Source organism: Pongo abelii, chromosome 19, assembly GCF_028885655.2.
Source record: "Pongo abelii isolate AG06213 chromosome 19, NHGRI_mPonAbe1-v2.0_pri, whole genome shotgun sequence".
NCBI classification, from domain to species: Eukaryota; Metazoa; Chordata; class Mammalia; order Primates; family Hominidae; genus Pongo; species Pongo abelii.
In genome coordinates this window covers 42,249,217-42,265,810 of record NC_072004.2, presented here as the reverse complement: position 1 = coordinate 42,265,810, position 16,594 = coordinate 42,249,217, and the positions used below count along the sequence as shown (strand labels likewise).

At 38.8% G+C, this 16,594-nt stretch overlaps 2 pseudogenes; both read left to right on the top strand.

Moving 5' to 3' along the window:
* LOC100442477 (keratin, type I cytoskeletal 18-like) overlaps positions 1 to 15,141 on the top strand; it is an 89,489-nt pseudogene extending 74,348 nt beyond the window's left edge.
* On the top strand, positions 4,764 to 7,931 carry LOC100460163 (endophilin-A2-like; annotated as a pseudogene).
* Positions 15,142 to 16,594: the final 1,453 nt, after the last annotated feature.

Here is a 16,594-nt window from a genome sequence, read left to right as displayed (position 1 = left end):
CGGTGGCTCACGCCTGTAATCCCAGCACTTTGGGAGGCCAAGGCGGGTGGATCACAAGGTCAGGAGATCGAGACCATCCTGGCTAACATGGTGAAACCCAGTCTCTACTAAATACACACACACACACACACACACACACACGCACACACAAAATTAGCCAGGCGCAGTGGCGGGCACCTTTAGTCCCAGCTACTTGGGAGGCTGAGGCAGGAGAATGGCGTTAACCCAGGCAGTGGAGCTTGCAGTGAGCAGAGATTATGCCACTGCACTCCAGCCTGGGTGATACAGTGAGACTCCGTCTCTAACAAAAAAAAAAGTGCTTTATAGATTCTAGATACAAGTCTTTTCAGGGACCAGGTACAGTGGCTCATGCCTATGATCCCAGCACATTGGGAGGCTGAGGTAGGAGGATTGCTTGAGGCCAGGAGTTTTAGACCACCTGGGCAATATGGTGAAACGTTGTCTCTACCAAAAACATAAAAATTAGGCAGGTGTGGTGGTGCTCACCTGTGGTCCCAGCTACTCAGGAAGCTCAGCTGGGAGGATTGCTTGAGCCTGGGAGCTCGAGGCTGCAGTGAGCTGTGATTGCCACTGCACTCCAGCCTGGGTCACAAAGTGAGATACTATCTCAAAAATTAAATAAGTAAATAAATAAAAACAAAAAACAGGGCCTTATAGATATGTGTTTGGTAAATATCTTCTCTCAGGTTGTGGTTTGTCTTTTCATTGTGTTAAAAGTGTTCTCTGGCTGGACATAGTGACTCACACCTGTAATCACAGCACTTTGGGAGGCCGAGGCAGGGGGATCACTTGAAGTCAGGAGTTCGAGACAATCCTGGCCAACGTGGCAAAACCCCAATCTCTACTAAAAATACACAAATTAGCCAAGTGTGGTGGCCCATGCCTCTAATCCCAGCTACTCAGGAGGCTGAGGCACAAGAACTGCTTGAACCTGGGAGGTGGAGGTTGCAATGAGCCAAGATTGCACCACTGCACTCCAGCCTGGACAACAGAGTGAGACTCTGTCTCAAAAAAATAAATCAATAAATAAAATAAATAAGTAAAGTTTTATGAAGAGCAGAAGTTTTTAATTTTGGTCAGCTTTAAGTTAGCAATTTTTTCTTATATGGCTTGTGCTTTCTTGTTTCTTACCTAAGATATCTTTAAGAACCTGTTGTTTAATCCAAAGTGGAAAAGATTTACTCTCTATGTCTTCTCCCAGAAATTGTATAGTTACATTTAGATCTATGATCCATTTTGAGTTAATTTGCATATATGGTATGAGGTTTTTTTTTTGTTTTTTTGCAATTTTATTTTTATTTTTTGGAGAAATGAGGTCTCACTGTGTTGCCCAGGCTGGTTTCGAACTCCTGGCCTCAAGTGATCCTGCTGCCTCGTTCTCCCAGAGTGCTGGGATTATTGGCATGAGGCATCATGCCTGGCCTTCTTTGTAGATATAGGTATAGATATATATCTGTCTATCTGTGTCTATCTATATATATATCTTCACCAGGTGTGATGGCACATGCCTATAGTTCCCGCTACTAGGGAGGCTGAGGCGGGGGTATCACTTGAACCCAGGAGGTAGAGGCTGCAGTGAGCCAAGATGACACCACTGCACTCCAGCCTGGGTGAGAGAGCAAGACCCCGCCTAAAAAAAAATATATATATATATGTATATACACATATATATGTATATACACGTGTATATATATGTGTATATACACGTATATATAAAAAATATATATATTTATATATAATATATATTATATATTATAAATTTATATATTATATATTTATATATTATAAATTTATATATTATATTATATATTTATATATTATATATTTATATGTTATATCTTATATATTTATATATTATATATTATATATTTATATATCTTATATATTTACATATTATATATTATATATTTTATATATTATATATTATATATTTTTATATATTATATATTTCTATATATTATATATTATATATTTGTATATATTATATATTATATATTTGTATAGATTATATATTATATATTATATATTTGTATATATTATATATTATATATTATATATTTATATATTATATATTATATATTTATATATTATATATTATATGTTATATATTATATATTTATATATTATATATTATATGTTATATATTATATATTTATATATTATATATTATATATTTATATTATATATTATATATTCATATATTTATATATTATATATTATATATTATATATTATATATTTTTATATATTATATATTATCTATTATCTATTATATATTTTTATATATTATATATTATATATTTATATCTTATATATTATATATTATATATTTTTATATATTATATATTATATTATATATTATATATTTTTATATATTATATATTATATTATATATTATATTATATATTATATATTTATACATTATATATTATATATTTTAATATATTATATATGATATATTTATATATGATATATGATATATGATATATGATATATGATATATGATGTATGATATATTTATATATTATATATTGATATATTATATATTAAATATTATATATAATATATTATATATTCTATATTATATATTCTATATTATATATTTATATATTATATCTTATATATTATATATGATATATGTATGTATTATATATTATATATAATATATTATATATTTATATATTATATATTATATATTATATATTTATATATTATATATTATATATTTATATATTATATATAGTATATATTATATATTATATATAGTATATATTATATATTTATATATTATATATAGTATATATTATATATTTATATATTATATATAGTATATATTATATATTTATATGTATTATATATAGTATATATTACATATTTATGTATTATATATAGTATATATTTATATATTATATATAGTATATATTATATATAGTATATAGTATATATTATATATAATATATAGTATATAGTATATATTTATATATGATATATTTATATATAATATAGATTATGTATTATATATTTATATATAGTACATATTATGTATTATATATTTATATATAATATATATTATGTATTATATGTTTATATAAATATATTATGTATTATATGTTTATATAAATATATATTATGTATTATATGTTTATATATAATATATATTATGTATTATATGTTTATATATAATATATATTATGTATTATATATTTATATATTATGTATTGTATATTTATATATAATATAATGTATTGTATATTTATATATAATATATAATGTATTATATATTTATATATAATATATATTATGTATTATATATTTATATAGAATATATATTATGTATTATATATTTATATAGAATATATATTATGTATTATATATTTATAGAATATATATTATGTATTATATATTTCTATATTCTATATTATGTATTATATATTTGTATATAATATATAATGTATTATATATTTGTATATAATACATATAATGTATTGTATATTTGTATATAATACATATAATGTATTGTATATTTGTATATAATACATATAATGTATTGTATATTTCTATATAATACGTATTATGTATTGTATATTTCTCTATAATACGTATTATGTATTGTATATTTCTCTATAATACGTATTATGTATTGTATATTTCTCTATAATACGTATTATGTATTGTATATTTCTCTATAATACGTATTATGTATTGTATATTTCTCTATAATACGTATTATGTATTGTATATTTCTCTATAATACGTATTATGTATTGTATATTTCTCTATAATACGTATTATGTATTGTATATTTCTCTATAATACGTATTATGTATTGTATATTTCTCTATAATACGTATTATGTATTGTATATTTCTCTATAATACGTATTATGTATTGTATATTTCTCTATAATACGTATTATGTATTGTATATTTCTCTATAATACGTATTATGTATTGTATATTTCTCTATAATACGTATTATGTATTGTATATTTCTCTATAATACGTATTATGTATTGTATATTTCTCTATAATACGTATTATGTATTGTATATTTCTCTATAATACGTATTATGTATTGTATATTTCTCTATAATACGTATTATGTATTGTATATTTCTCTATAATACGTATTATGTATTGTATATTTCTCTATAATACGTATTATGTATTGTATATTTCTCTATAATACGTATTATGTATTGTATATTTCTCTATATAATATGTATTATGTATTGTATATTTCTCTATATAATATGTATTATGTATTGTATATTTCTCTATGTAATATGTATTATGTATTGTATATTTCTCTATGTAATATGTATTATGTATTATATATTTCTACATGTAATATATATTATGTATTATATATTTACATGTAATATATATTATGTATTATATATTTACATGTAGTATATATTATGTATTATAATTTATATGTAGTATATATTATGTATTATAATTTATATGTAGTATATATTATGTATTATATATTTATATGTAGTATATATTATGTATTATATATTTATATATAGTATATATTATGTATTATATATTTATATGTAATATATATTATGTATTATATATTTATATGTTATATAATGTATTATATATTATATATGATATATAATGTATTATATATATTATGTATTATATATTTATATATATAACATATATTATATATTATATATTATATAATATATATATTTCTGCAGGGCCCTGTTGTGAGTTTGTTACACAACTTACTGCAACTTAAATTGTGTCACCACCACCCCCCACAATATGGCAAGCTAAATGGAAACTCAGTTATGCTAAGGCTGGTTCAGGGCATCATGCAAGATTAGCATGGAAGGGGCCCTTCATTTAGCACTCTGCTCCATTCATTTTTGTCAGGTCACTTCCTTATCTTCACCAGGTTGTCAGATCTGTTTTACTGCTCTAGCCTCACTTTCCTCAGCCTCCTGCAGCATCTTCCCTGTGAGCTAGACCCCTTCCTCTCTGGATGAAGTCCTCTTCATCGACCAACTTTCTCACTCAGTTCTCTAGTGTCTGCTTTTTTCTTGACCATTAGTGGATAGGAAAAATGCTCTGATTGTCCGTAACCATTTGTCACCAAGGACATAAAGACATTGAACTAATTTCCTTATTGGAGTTCATTATTGGAACTCTTGAGGAGTTTACACATTTATATGCAAAGTAAGTAGGCCATCTCATTTGTCTTGGCTCATGTGTAATGATCTTTAATGCGTATTGAAATATTACTATTCTCAAGTAAGGATAATGTATATCTCAGGTCACTAACAGTCTCAAAGTTTTGTCAGTATACTTTAAAACAATCCTGTGAACAGATCTAGATTGAGGGAGACTAAAGAATCATGAACTCGAGGCGGTGCCGGGGCAGGCACAGAGCTGGCAAGCACGTGGTGGGGCCCCTGAGGCGTGCAGAGGGTCACAGCACCTGGGAGCCTGTTGCTGGCAGGTCCGGGCAGGAGGTTCGGCGGCGGGAGGCAGCATGTCAGTTGCAGGGCTGAAGAAGCAGTTCTACAAGGCGAGCCAGCTGGTCAGTGAGAAGGTCGGAGGGGCTGAGGGGACCAAGCTGGACGATGACTTCAAAGAGATGGAGATGTCATCAGCAAGGCAGTGACGGAAATGCTGGCAAGGACCATCAAGTACCTGCAGCCCAACCCAGCCTCGCAGACTAAGCTGACCATGCTCAACACGGTGTGCAAGATCTGGGGCCAGGTGAAGAACCCCAGCTACCCACAGTCGGAGGGGCTCCTGAGCGAGTGCCTGATCCACCACCAGAAGGAGCTGGGCAACAAGTCCAACTTCAGTGATGCACTGCTCGATGCCGGTGAGTCCATGAAGCACCTGGCAGAGGGGAAGAACTCCCTGGACATAGAGGTCAAGCAGAACTTCATTGACCTCCTCCAGAACCTGTGTGAGAAAGACCTGAAGGGGATCCCACACCACCTGCAGAAGCTGGAGGGCCGCCGCCTGGACTTAGACTAAAAGAAGCGGCAGGGCAAGATCCCCGATGAGGAGCTGCGCCAGGCACTGGAGAAGTTTGAGGACTCCAAGGAGGTAGCAGAAATCAGCATGCACAACCTCCTGGAGACTGACATTAAGCAGGTGAGTCAACTCCGGGCCCTGGTGGAGGCGCAGCTGGACTACGACTGGCAGGCCATGCAGATCCTGGATGAACTGGCAGAGAAGCTCAAATGCAGGATGCGGGAAGCTTCCTCACGCCCCGAGCAGGAGTGTAAGCCCAAGTCCCGGGAGCCCTTTGACCTCGGAGAGCCTGAGCAGTCCAATGGGGGCTTCCCCTGCACCACACTCCCCAAGATTGCAGCTTCATCCTCTTTCCAATCTTCCAACAAGCCCATCCAGACTCCTAGCAGGAGCATGCCGCCCCTAGAACAGCCAAGCTGCAAGGTGCTGTACGACTTCCAGCCTGAGAATGATGGGGAGCTGGGCTTCCATGAGGGCGATGTCTTCACGCTGATCAACCAGATCAACGAGAAGTGGTACCAGGGCATGCTGGACGGCCAGTTGGGCTTCTTCCTGCTCAGCTATGTGGACGTGCTCGTGCCTCTGCCCAGTGACTCACTGGTGCCCCCGCCCCTCCCCTCCATCTACACTGGGTGGCACCCCTTGCCAAGTCTCCTGCCTTCCATGGGCTTCTGCTGTCAAGGCAGTGTCCAAGCCTGCCGGTGCCGCCCGGGCCCTTGAGGTACTCCCTCAGCAGGGAGCCACACTTGGGTGGGAAGCTTATCTGGGTGGGTGGGGACGCTTGTTTACACTAGCGCTGACCCCCAACGGTGACGCCTCCCTTCCCCACTCCATGGAGCCGGCCTCCTCCCCCCTCCCCAACTCCTCACCCAGCTGGCCCAGGCGGGGCAACACTAAGGTGCTCTCAGAAACACTAACGTTCCTCCAGGGCAGCCCCCACCTCCTTCCTGACCCCACGGGGGCCCAGCCCACAGCCTACCCTTGAGTTCCATGGCCTTAACAGGCTTGGATCGAGTGTCCCTGTGGGGTGGCTCAGAGACAGGACCCTGGTTTTAAATCCCCCCACAAGCCTGCTGCTGGCGATGAACCCTAGCCCCACTCCAGGGCCACGGTACCCCAGCCTCACACATGCACTCCTTCTCCCCAAAGCCAGGGCAGAGGGCCTCACTGTTTCCCTGGCCTGCTGTCAGCTTGCAGCCAGGAGACAGAGGCCAGCTGGGATCTGCCCCACCTTCCCCCCACACTGCCCCCCCCAACCAGGACAGAGAACATGGCCCCCTGTAGGGCCCTGCCTCCCAAGCCTTACCCTCACAAAGCCAAGTACATTTTCAGCTTTTTAACTGCCCCCAGCCAGGCCCACGGAAGCCTGTGTCACTCTGGCACAAGCTGCCACCACCAGCCACCTACACACGCCCCCAGCACACTTCACACGGGACCGCAGCCCCAGCTGTGCTGCTAAGGGCCAAGCACAAAGGCTCCAGTGAGCAAATGTTCAAGCCCCTGGTAGCCAGGCCTCACCTTGCCGAGCCACTGCCACCCCACCCTGTGGGAAGTGGCCCCAGCCATCTCCTCTAGACCATGGCAGGCAGCCCTGGGGTCCCTATACCCCTGCCCAGGCCAGCATGTCTGCAGCCCCGACATCTGCTTCCTCTGTTGCCCAATCCAAAACCGATGAAATGGAGGGTCCTCTGGGCTGGGCCACATTCACATTCCCCTCCCACTGAGGCCCAGCGAAGCCTCCGGACCCCAGGCTCTGCTCTGCACCCTCGTGGTCAGCAGTACATGAAGGGCACAGACACCCTGGCAGAGATGAGCACACAGCCTTGGGCATGGTTCAGGGCAAACTGAAATGTATGCCTGAATTTTGTAAACAGAAGTATTAAAGGTCTTTCTACAAAAACAAAATCATGAACACTAAATGCAATGTCTGATGTTTGACTGGATTCTGAATTTTTTAAACCATGTTATGATTGGGACAATTGTGAAAATGTGTATATGGAATGCATAGTAGGCAATGATAATATTAAGTTCCATTGGGTGATGAGAATCTTCTGGTTATGGAGGAGAATGCCTTGGTTCTTAGGGGCTGCACACTGAAGTCTTTAATGGTGAAGGGTCATTATGTCTGCAACTGACTCTCAAATGGTTTGTCCAGAAAATGTATAGACATACACACATGGAAAGGAAATGTGGCAAAGTATTAGCTACTATTGATTCCAGATGAAAGTTATACAGGTGTTCATTAAACCATTTGAAAATGCTTCCTAGCCATCCTAAGCCTTAAAGGAAAAAAAGAAAATGTTTAAAATCAAAAGTTGGGGGCAGGAAAAGAATAACAAAACCTTTGGGCTCATGCCTGTAATCCCAGCACTTTGGGAGGCCAAGGAGAGGGGGTTGCTTGAGCTCAGGAGTTTGAGACCAGCCTGGGCAACATGGTGAAACCCCATCTCTACAAAAAATACAAAAATGAGCCAGGTGTGGTGGCACACACCTGTAGTTCTAGCTACTCAAGAGGCTGAGGCGGGAGGATCACTTGAGCCCAGGAGACAGAGGCTGCAGTGAGCCGAGATTGCACCACTGCACTCAGCCTGTGTAACAGAGCGAGACTCAGCCTCAAAACAAAAGAAACATCTTTGTGTCAGAGTTAAGGTTGCTATATAAGTAAAATGCTAGGTTATGGTTCTTGGTACATTCAATCTATATGAAGATCAGAGGCTTCTATTGGACCCAAAGGAATACTAGTCACTTGTGATTATTCCTCTATAGGTTTGAAAGATGTATCAGGCCAACTTATTGGATGCAGTTTTAATCTAAAACTCTATACATTGTACCCCCAACTCACAGACTTCATGTATCCATTGAATACTCTTCTGTTTCCACAGTCTTAATGTGGCCCTAACAAAGTCATCCTTTTAGAGGACTCAGAAAAGGCCCCCCTACAACTCCTGTAATGTAATAATTATAGTAGTTAACATTTATTGATCACTCACTGTGTGCCAGACATGTTTCAGGTAGGGATTCATTTAATCCTCAAAACTCATTCAAGGTAGGTACTATTATAATGACAAGGCCAAGGAACAGAGATTAAGCCATTTGCCCAAATTTACATTATTCACAGAGCTTGGATTTAAGCCTAGTCTGGCTGTGGAATCTGTATTCTTAATGACCATGCTATACTGCTTAAGATTAACCTTGAAAATTTATTCCAGTTCCACAGATTGTTTTTATTTCTCTGAAACTGCCCCCCAAGAAGCCATAACAATAAATTAATCAATTATCTTGGTTATGTCTTTTGTCCAAATTTATATTTTGAAAAAAATTCAAACATGCCAGAAAGATGAAAGAATACTATAGAATCCAGTCAAAGATCAGGCACTGCATGTCATGTCTTCATTTCCTTTAATCTAAAACATGCCTCTACTTTTTTTGATCTTTCATGACATTGGCAATTTTTAAGAGTCAAAGATAGTTGTCTTGCAAGTTGTCCCACAATCTGGATTTCTCTGTTTCCACATGAGATTCAAGTTAAGCATCTTTGGGAAGAATACTGCATAGGTGATGTATCTTTCCTGCCTCGTGACCCCAGGTGGCTCATAATGCTAAGTTTGATCACTTGTTTAAGGTGATCTTCCAGATCTCTCCACTGTAGTTATTTTGCTGGGTGTGGTGGCTCACACTTGTAACCCCAGCACTTTGGAAGGCCGAGATGGGCAAATCACTTGAGTCCAATTTTAGACCAGCCTGAACAACAAGGTGAAACCCTGTCTCTACTAAAAATAACAAAAATAAAAAATTAAAATTAGCTGGGGTGATGGTGCAAGTCTATAGTCCCATCTACCTGGGGGGCTGAATTTGGAGGGTCACTTGAGCCCAGGGGGGTCGAGGCTGCAGTTAGCTATGGTTTTGCCACTGTACTTCATCCTAGGTGACAAGAGTGGGACCTTGCCTCATAAAAAAAAAATAACTTTTCCCTTTGGTAATTAATAAAAAATCTATGGGGTGGTACTTTGAGATCAGTGAAGATCCTGTTCTCAAATGTCTTTTCACCCAACTGTCCATCAATGATAATCTTTGTCTGAATCAATTTTCATTACATTGGTGGTTGCAAAGTGACACTTTTTAAAATTCTGTCATTCCTTCTACATTAGCTAGCATTATTTCATTAAAGAACAACTCCCCCTCTTTTTTAATATCATTCTTCATGGATTTTTTATATATTATGATTTGCTTATTGTTGTTATTCTTTTGAATGCTCAAAATGTCCAGATTTGGCCAATGCAATCTCCATTTTTTTTAACCCCACAATCCAGGTTAAACTGAGCTATTCTTAATGCCCAGAGTAATTTCTAATATTTCCCACTCCCAACAGGAATTGAGAAAGGGACTCCCGAAGTTGGGGGCTTATTCAGACTCTTCTTAGAAGTCTACCTTCTTCCTGTGTACTTTCAGCCCAAAGTGAGACTTTTGAGTTGGGAAGAGACACCTCTGAATTAAACTACTGATCAGTGTCACCCAATTCTAATCCCAACCACCTTTATTCTAGGCATACCTTACTCACTGCCATGCTTTCCCTTCAGTTGGGCACCTGTGTCCTCCTTCCCTTTGGCCTTCTGGTTCCTACCCAACTGTCCAGTCCACAGGCCTCAGTAACACCTTTTTGCCCAGCCCTGTGGTAGCATTGGCCGCCTCCTTTACCTACTCAAGTAACTGCTTTACCACTAATTTATTGTTTTGTGTTTTCATCTATAGGATCTTATCTAGCCATATGGCCTGCTGCCTCTGCCAATTTAAAAGTAGCATTGAGGCTGTCTGCAAGACAGTCAAGCTGCATTGCAACACTGCATGTCTGACTAACAGCATACATTGTCGTGAGTCCAAATTCCCTGGTGATAAATTGTTGCATTATTTTAAGTATTTGTTTTTAAATTTTTATTCTTAATTGATGAAATTTTAAGCTAATGATATAATTGTTTTATTTACTCAGTCAGATTTAAACTCCCTCAACTTCTGAACTACTCCCTTGCTGGGAGTCAGGTTCTCAGCTATTATTACAAAATTTAATAATGGAATAGTTCCATATGCATAAAGGACCAAGATAAAGGAATGGGAAGGCTAGGGAATAACATTAACATCCACACACTGTGTACTGTGCTCTCTGCTTGGTGCTTCCCCCCAGTGATAATTTCTTCATATAGTGCAATGTAGTTTATAAGCTGGTTTTATATCCATGAGGTCTCAAGTACTCTCTGCCTTTTAGGACAGATGTAGATCTGGTTTTGTTTTTGTTTTTACAGTTTTATAAGAGTAGAAGTGATGCTGTTTTATTTGAAGCCTGAGAGCTTCTGGTTCCATAACCAGAAATTGCTACCTGGCTCTTCTAATGGAATGGAGGGCTTTTCCATTCTTAGTCCATCCAACTCTGAACTTGCTCTGAATCTCAAACATTTCTATTCACAGAACAAATTCTCAATTGCTTTCAAGAGTTTTTCTGTAGATTAGGTTTATTAGCACCAACTTCATGACTTCTAAAATGTGACTGCTTGAATACAGGTATCTACCAGTGACATGGGGTGGATAATTAATAATGCTTGGCTACTTCTATAAACACAGTGTTGCTTATTTTTCAAAACTTTTTTTTTTTTTTTTTTTTTTACCAATTATATTCTTCCCTTCTCCCCAAGAGGTGGGCAGAAAAGCATTGTTAATCTCCTTTTACAGATGAGGAAAAGATCAGAGGTGCTAAGTGCTGTAGCCTAGTGCCGGGTCTTCTGTCCCCAATTCTGGGTTCTCCCCAAGCCCATGTTTCTCCTTTCTCACAATCTTTACTTTTTCTGCTGACCTTCAGCACCACCCAAAATACTTTTAGTTCTGGAAAAGAAGCCCAGCTACACACTGGCACACTTGACCTTCATGCAGTCAGAAGCTTTGGATGATTCCCCATCCAAAATATTAGAGATGAATGAAAGCAAAGTAGGCATCTGACAAAGGGAAAAAGTTGCTTTTTCCCTTCTGCATTTAGGACTTCAAATAATGTTTATCCAGAAACTGCTATCATACCATAGATTCATTGTATATTTAACAACATAGGCATACAATCTGGCAAATTAAAAATCTCTTAACCTACACCCCAGGTCCCTGCCCAAATTTAAGAAAGGAACTAAGGTGGACACAGTGTTTTTTTCCATGTCGCATCTTCTGTGATGGGGCTATGATATGTGGGAGCAGAGAATGGGGTGGGAGGGTGGGTGGAGCCCATGCCAGATGAGGATCTATCAGCAATGGGAGGGGGCATCCACTTTAGCATCTCCACCCTGTTCCTCTCAGAGGACCGCCTTTCATTGCATTCAGCTGTGATGGTAGCAAGAACACAGGCACACTGAGGATGAGGAAAGCGGGAGCCTTGTGCTCTCTCTGCATATGAGGCAGGACAGCACAGGGTACAGAGCAGTCTGCAGAGAGGCCAGCTCATCAGCTCATCAGGGAAGCACTTGTCTTCCACCTTGGGCTTTGACTGAGCACTGGGCAATTGGCCCCTGGGGATCAACGGAATAATCCTAAGCAGAGTTACTCTATGTCACACTATGGAATGTTCCAAGTAGGTGGCCATGTTTTCAAAAGATGTCTTTTCCTCCTTTGGTTGTTGCCATTTCATAGGTTTAGGTTTGGGTGTATGTTTCTCCTCTCTGAATGGCACTCGAATGTTTGCTGACTCTTACTCTGTGTGACTGGGGCGTACAGCTATGGACTGATTATGAAAGATGATCAAAGATCTTTCATGATAAAGCAGTCTCCTCTTTTCTGAGAGCTGAAGAAGCATCTGTAGGGAATCCAGAAGGAGCGTTCATGAAGGTGTTACAAGCCCGGAAGCAGCACATGATCACTGAGCTGACTATTGAGCCAGAGGCGCCCTCAGACAGCAGTGGCATCAACTTGTCAGGCTTTGGGGGTGAGCAGCTAGACATCAATGATGAGAGTGATGTTATTAGTGCACTAAGTTACATCTTGCCTTATTTCTCAGCAGGAAATCTAGATGCGGAATCAGTATTGTTACCGTTCGCTAAACTGCTTTTTTCAAATGTACAAGATGGAGATAGTATTTTGAAAAACAATAGAAAGAGCCCCTCACAGTCCAGCATTCTAGGTAACAAATTTAAAAAGCAAATGTTTAAAAACAAACTAGAAACTGTGCAACTGCAGGAAAACAGCCCAGCAAAGATTCAAAGTGTAGGCAAAAACCTGCAGAGAGTGAACAGAGTCCTCACGGGCCCAAGAAGCATCCAGAAAAGGCACTTCAAAGAGGTGAGAAAGCACAGCACTAGGAAAGAACAGGATGCCCAGGCATTTGTGGACAATGCTGCCAAAGAAAAAAGGCTTGAGGGTTCAGCCCCAAGGGAGCTGGAACAGCCTCACATAGTGCAGGGGCCTGAGAAGGTAGTGGGAAACACCATCTACACCAAGCCTTTGTTCACCCAAGAGCATAAGGCAGCAGTCTCCTCTGTGCTGAAACCCTTCTCCATGGGTGTGCCTTCTGCCTCTAGCCCGGCAAAAACCCTACCTCAGGTCAGAGACAGATCAAAAGACTTAGCCTGCACCATTTTAATTTTAGAAATGGCAATGGCTAGAGTGAAAAACATGAAGGTTGCTAAACCAATCACACATTCCAGAAAAAAATACCACTTTTATAAAACTCGCTCCCATGTGGCCCACAGAACACCCAAGGCCAAAAAGATTAGAAAGTTTAGAAAGGCAGTTATCTCAACAGACTGATGCTCACAAAGAGGCCGCCGTTCTCTGCAGTGAAGAGCCTCATAAATTCACAAGGGGTTTTTTCATCCTTAGGAGACCTGAGTCCTCAAGAAAACACTCTTCTGGAAGTATTTGCTCCTTCAGAAAGTTTTAGAGAAAACACCAATGTAAAAGACATGACTGCAAGAGATGCCTTTGAAGAAAACATTTTTATGGAAAACACTATTATGCCGCAAGGCACTGTCTCTGAAAACACAAACTACAATCATCCTCCTGAGGCAGATTCCACTGGGACTGCATTCAACTTAGAGCCAACTGTTAAACAAACTGAGACAAAATGGGAATACAACAACGTGGTCACTGACCTGTCCCCCGAGCCCAAAAGCTTCAATTACCCATTGCTCTCGTCCCCAGGTGATCAGCTTGAAATTCAGCTAACCCAGCAGCTATGGTCCCTCATCCCCAAAGAGGATGTGAGAAGGTTCATGTCTCATGTTATCCGGACATTGAAAATGAATGTTCAGAAGCATATGTGAAAGTGACCTGTGCCAAGCTCATCTCATGAACAGATCTCCTGATGAAGCTTCTCAGCGAGCAGCAGGAAGCAAAGGCATCCAAGGCAGAATGGGATACGGAACAATGGAAAACTGATAACTATATTAATGAGAGCATGGAACACAGTGAACAGAAAGAGCAGAAGTGAAGTGAGGTGAGGACCACACAGAAACATGAGACCCAGATTTCCCATCATTTAGCATATGCCAGGAAAGTGACCACATAGGAGAACCTGGGACTCCCAGGCCATAGCTTGTCTTGGCCATGTAACTTTGGCCATGACAGTGATCTCCCACTTTGCTCATGTAGACAGTGAAATAGATTAGGGCACAAGATGAACTGTAGGCCGGGGGTGGTGGCTCACGCCTATAATCCCAGCACTTTCGGAGGCCAAGGTGGGTGGATCACTTGAGGTCAGGAGTTTGAGACCAGCTTGGCCAACATAGTGAAACCCTGTCTTCACAAAAAATACAAAAATTAGCTGCGTGTGGTGACATGTGCCTGTAGTCCCAGCTACTCAGGAGGCTGAGGTGGGAGGATCACCTGAGCCCAGGGAGGTCGAGTCTGTAGTGAACTGTGATTGCACCACTGTACTCCTGCCTGGGTGACAGAGTGAGATCCTGTCTCAAAAAAATAAAAAGAACAAAAGAACCTGTAAGCTACTCAACTGGAATACTGACTGGGGTTTTGAAAAGTTAGCTTCCATTCTTTTTTTTAATTGTTCTTTCCTTTTTTTTTTTTTTTTTTTTTTTTTTTAGCTCACAAAAGAAGTTCCAGGATATGGCTATAATAAACTCATCTTGGCAATATCTGTGACTGTAATACTAACAATTTTGATTATAATTTTTTGTCTTGTTGAGGTAAGCACAATAATTAATTCAGGTTTTCAGAATGCAATCCTCTCTTTGTGTGGATTCAGAACCCACAAACTGAAAATCAATGTCACTTTCCCATTTGACATTCTTCTTCTGTCATTTAAGGCTGAGATATGCTTTGTTCTTTTACTGCAATGTATATTCCAGGATTTTTAATGGATCCTCACTTCCAGGAGATCTCTGTGAAATGAAACCAAGTTAATCCCACTAGACTATTTTAAGAAGTTAAGTTGATATAATAGCAAAATTTCTCCCACCCAAAACTATGTCAACAATTGGATGTACTCAATGAGTCACCCCTTACTCTGCCACTAATTTATTTCCTTGTTGCTTAAATGATGAGAGACGTATAATCTCCACCCTCATGGAGTTGTCATAACCCTGGAGAGGAAGAAGACAGCCAAAAGAGAGAAGTATTGTCTTATAGACTTATTAGATTCACATAGTATCATCCTTCTCCAGTGTGTAAGGTGTTGTCTAAATAGGTCCAGTTAAAGCACTACAGGGTAGCAATTAAAAAAAAAATTTGGCCATGTTTTTAAATTCACAGGGGAGGGGGAATGTCTCATACTCCAGCCCTCCTGAGCCTAGGCCCTCTGTGAGATGTGTCACCATTTCTTGGACACCATATGAGACATTCCCCCTTGGATTAGAGATGCTCAACCTGCATCAACATATCTAAAGCCTGCATCTGGCTACTCTGGGGCGAGTCCTGTTTACAGTGCCTATTCCTGGAGCTTGCCTCTTTTTGCCTTTTGTTTGATTATGTGATGTATTACTTTTCCCAACAGGCCAGTGCTAGCATATTGGAAGAGTGATTTAATAAGGTGGCAACGTTGACCCTATTCTCCTGATCCAACCTTATTTGCCTCATTTACCATTTCCATTATTGTGGTAGCCCTCCATTCCAGCCAGAGCAGCCCCTCACCATACCCCAGTCACACCATCCCCATTTCTGCTCTTGTCTGTGCCTTTGTCCATCTAAAATTCCCTTATTTCACTCTGCCTGTGGGAGTCCTGTGAATCTCTCCAAAGCCAACTCAGTTCATCACAGGGTCCTGAGGCGACATACATCCTCAACTTATGAAGATGACAGGATTAAGAGATTAAAGACAGGCATAGGAAATCACAAGAGTATTGACTGGGGAAGTGATAAATGTCCATGAAATTTTCACAATTTATGTTCAGAGACTGTAGTAAAGACAGGCATAAGAAATTGTAAAAGTATTGATTTGGGGAACTAATAAATGTCCATGAAATCTTCACAATTTATGTTCTTCTGTCACGGCTTCAGCAGGTCCCTCCATTCAGGGGGTCCCTGACTTCCCACAACAAGCATGGTGGCAGGTGCCTGTAATCACAGCTATGGGAGGCTGAGGCAGAAGAA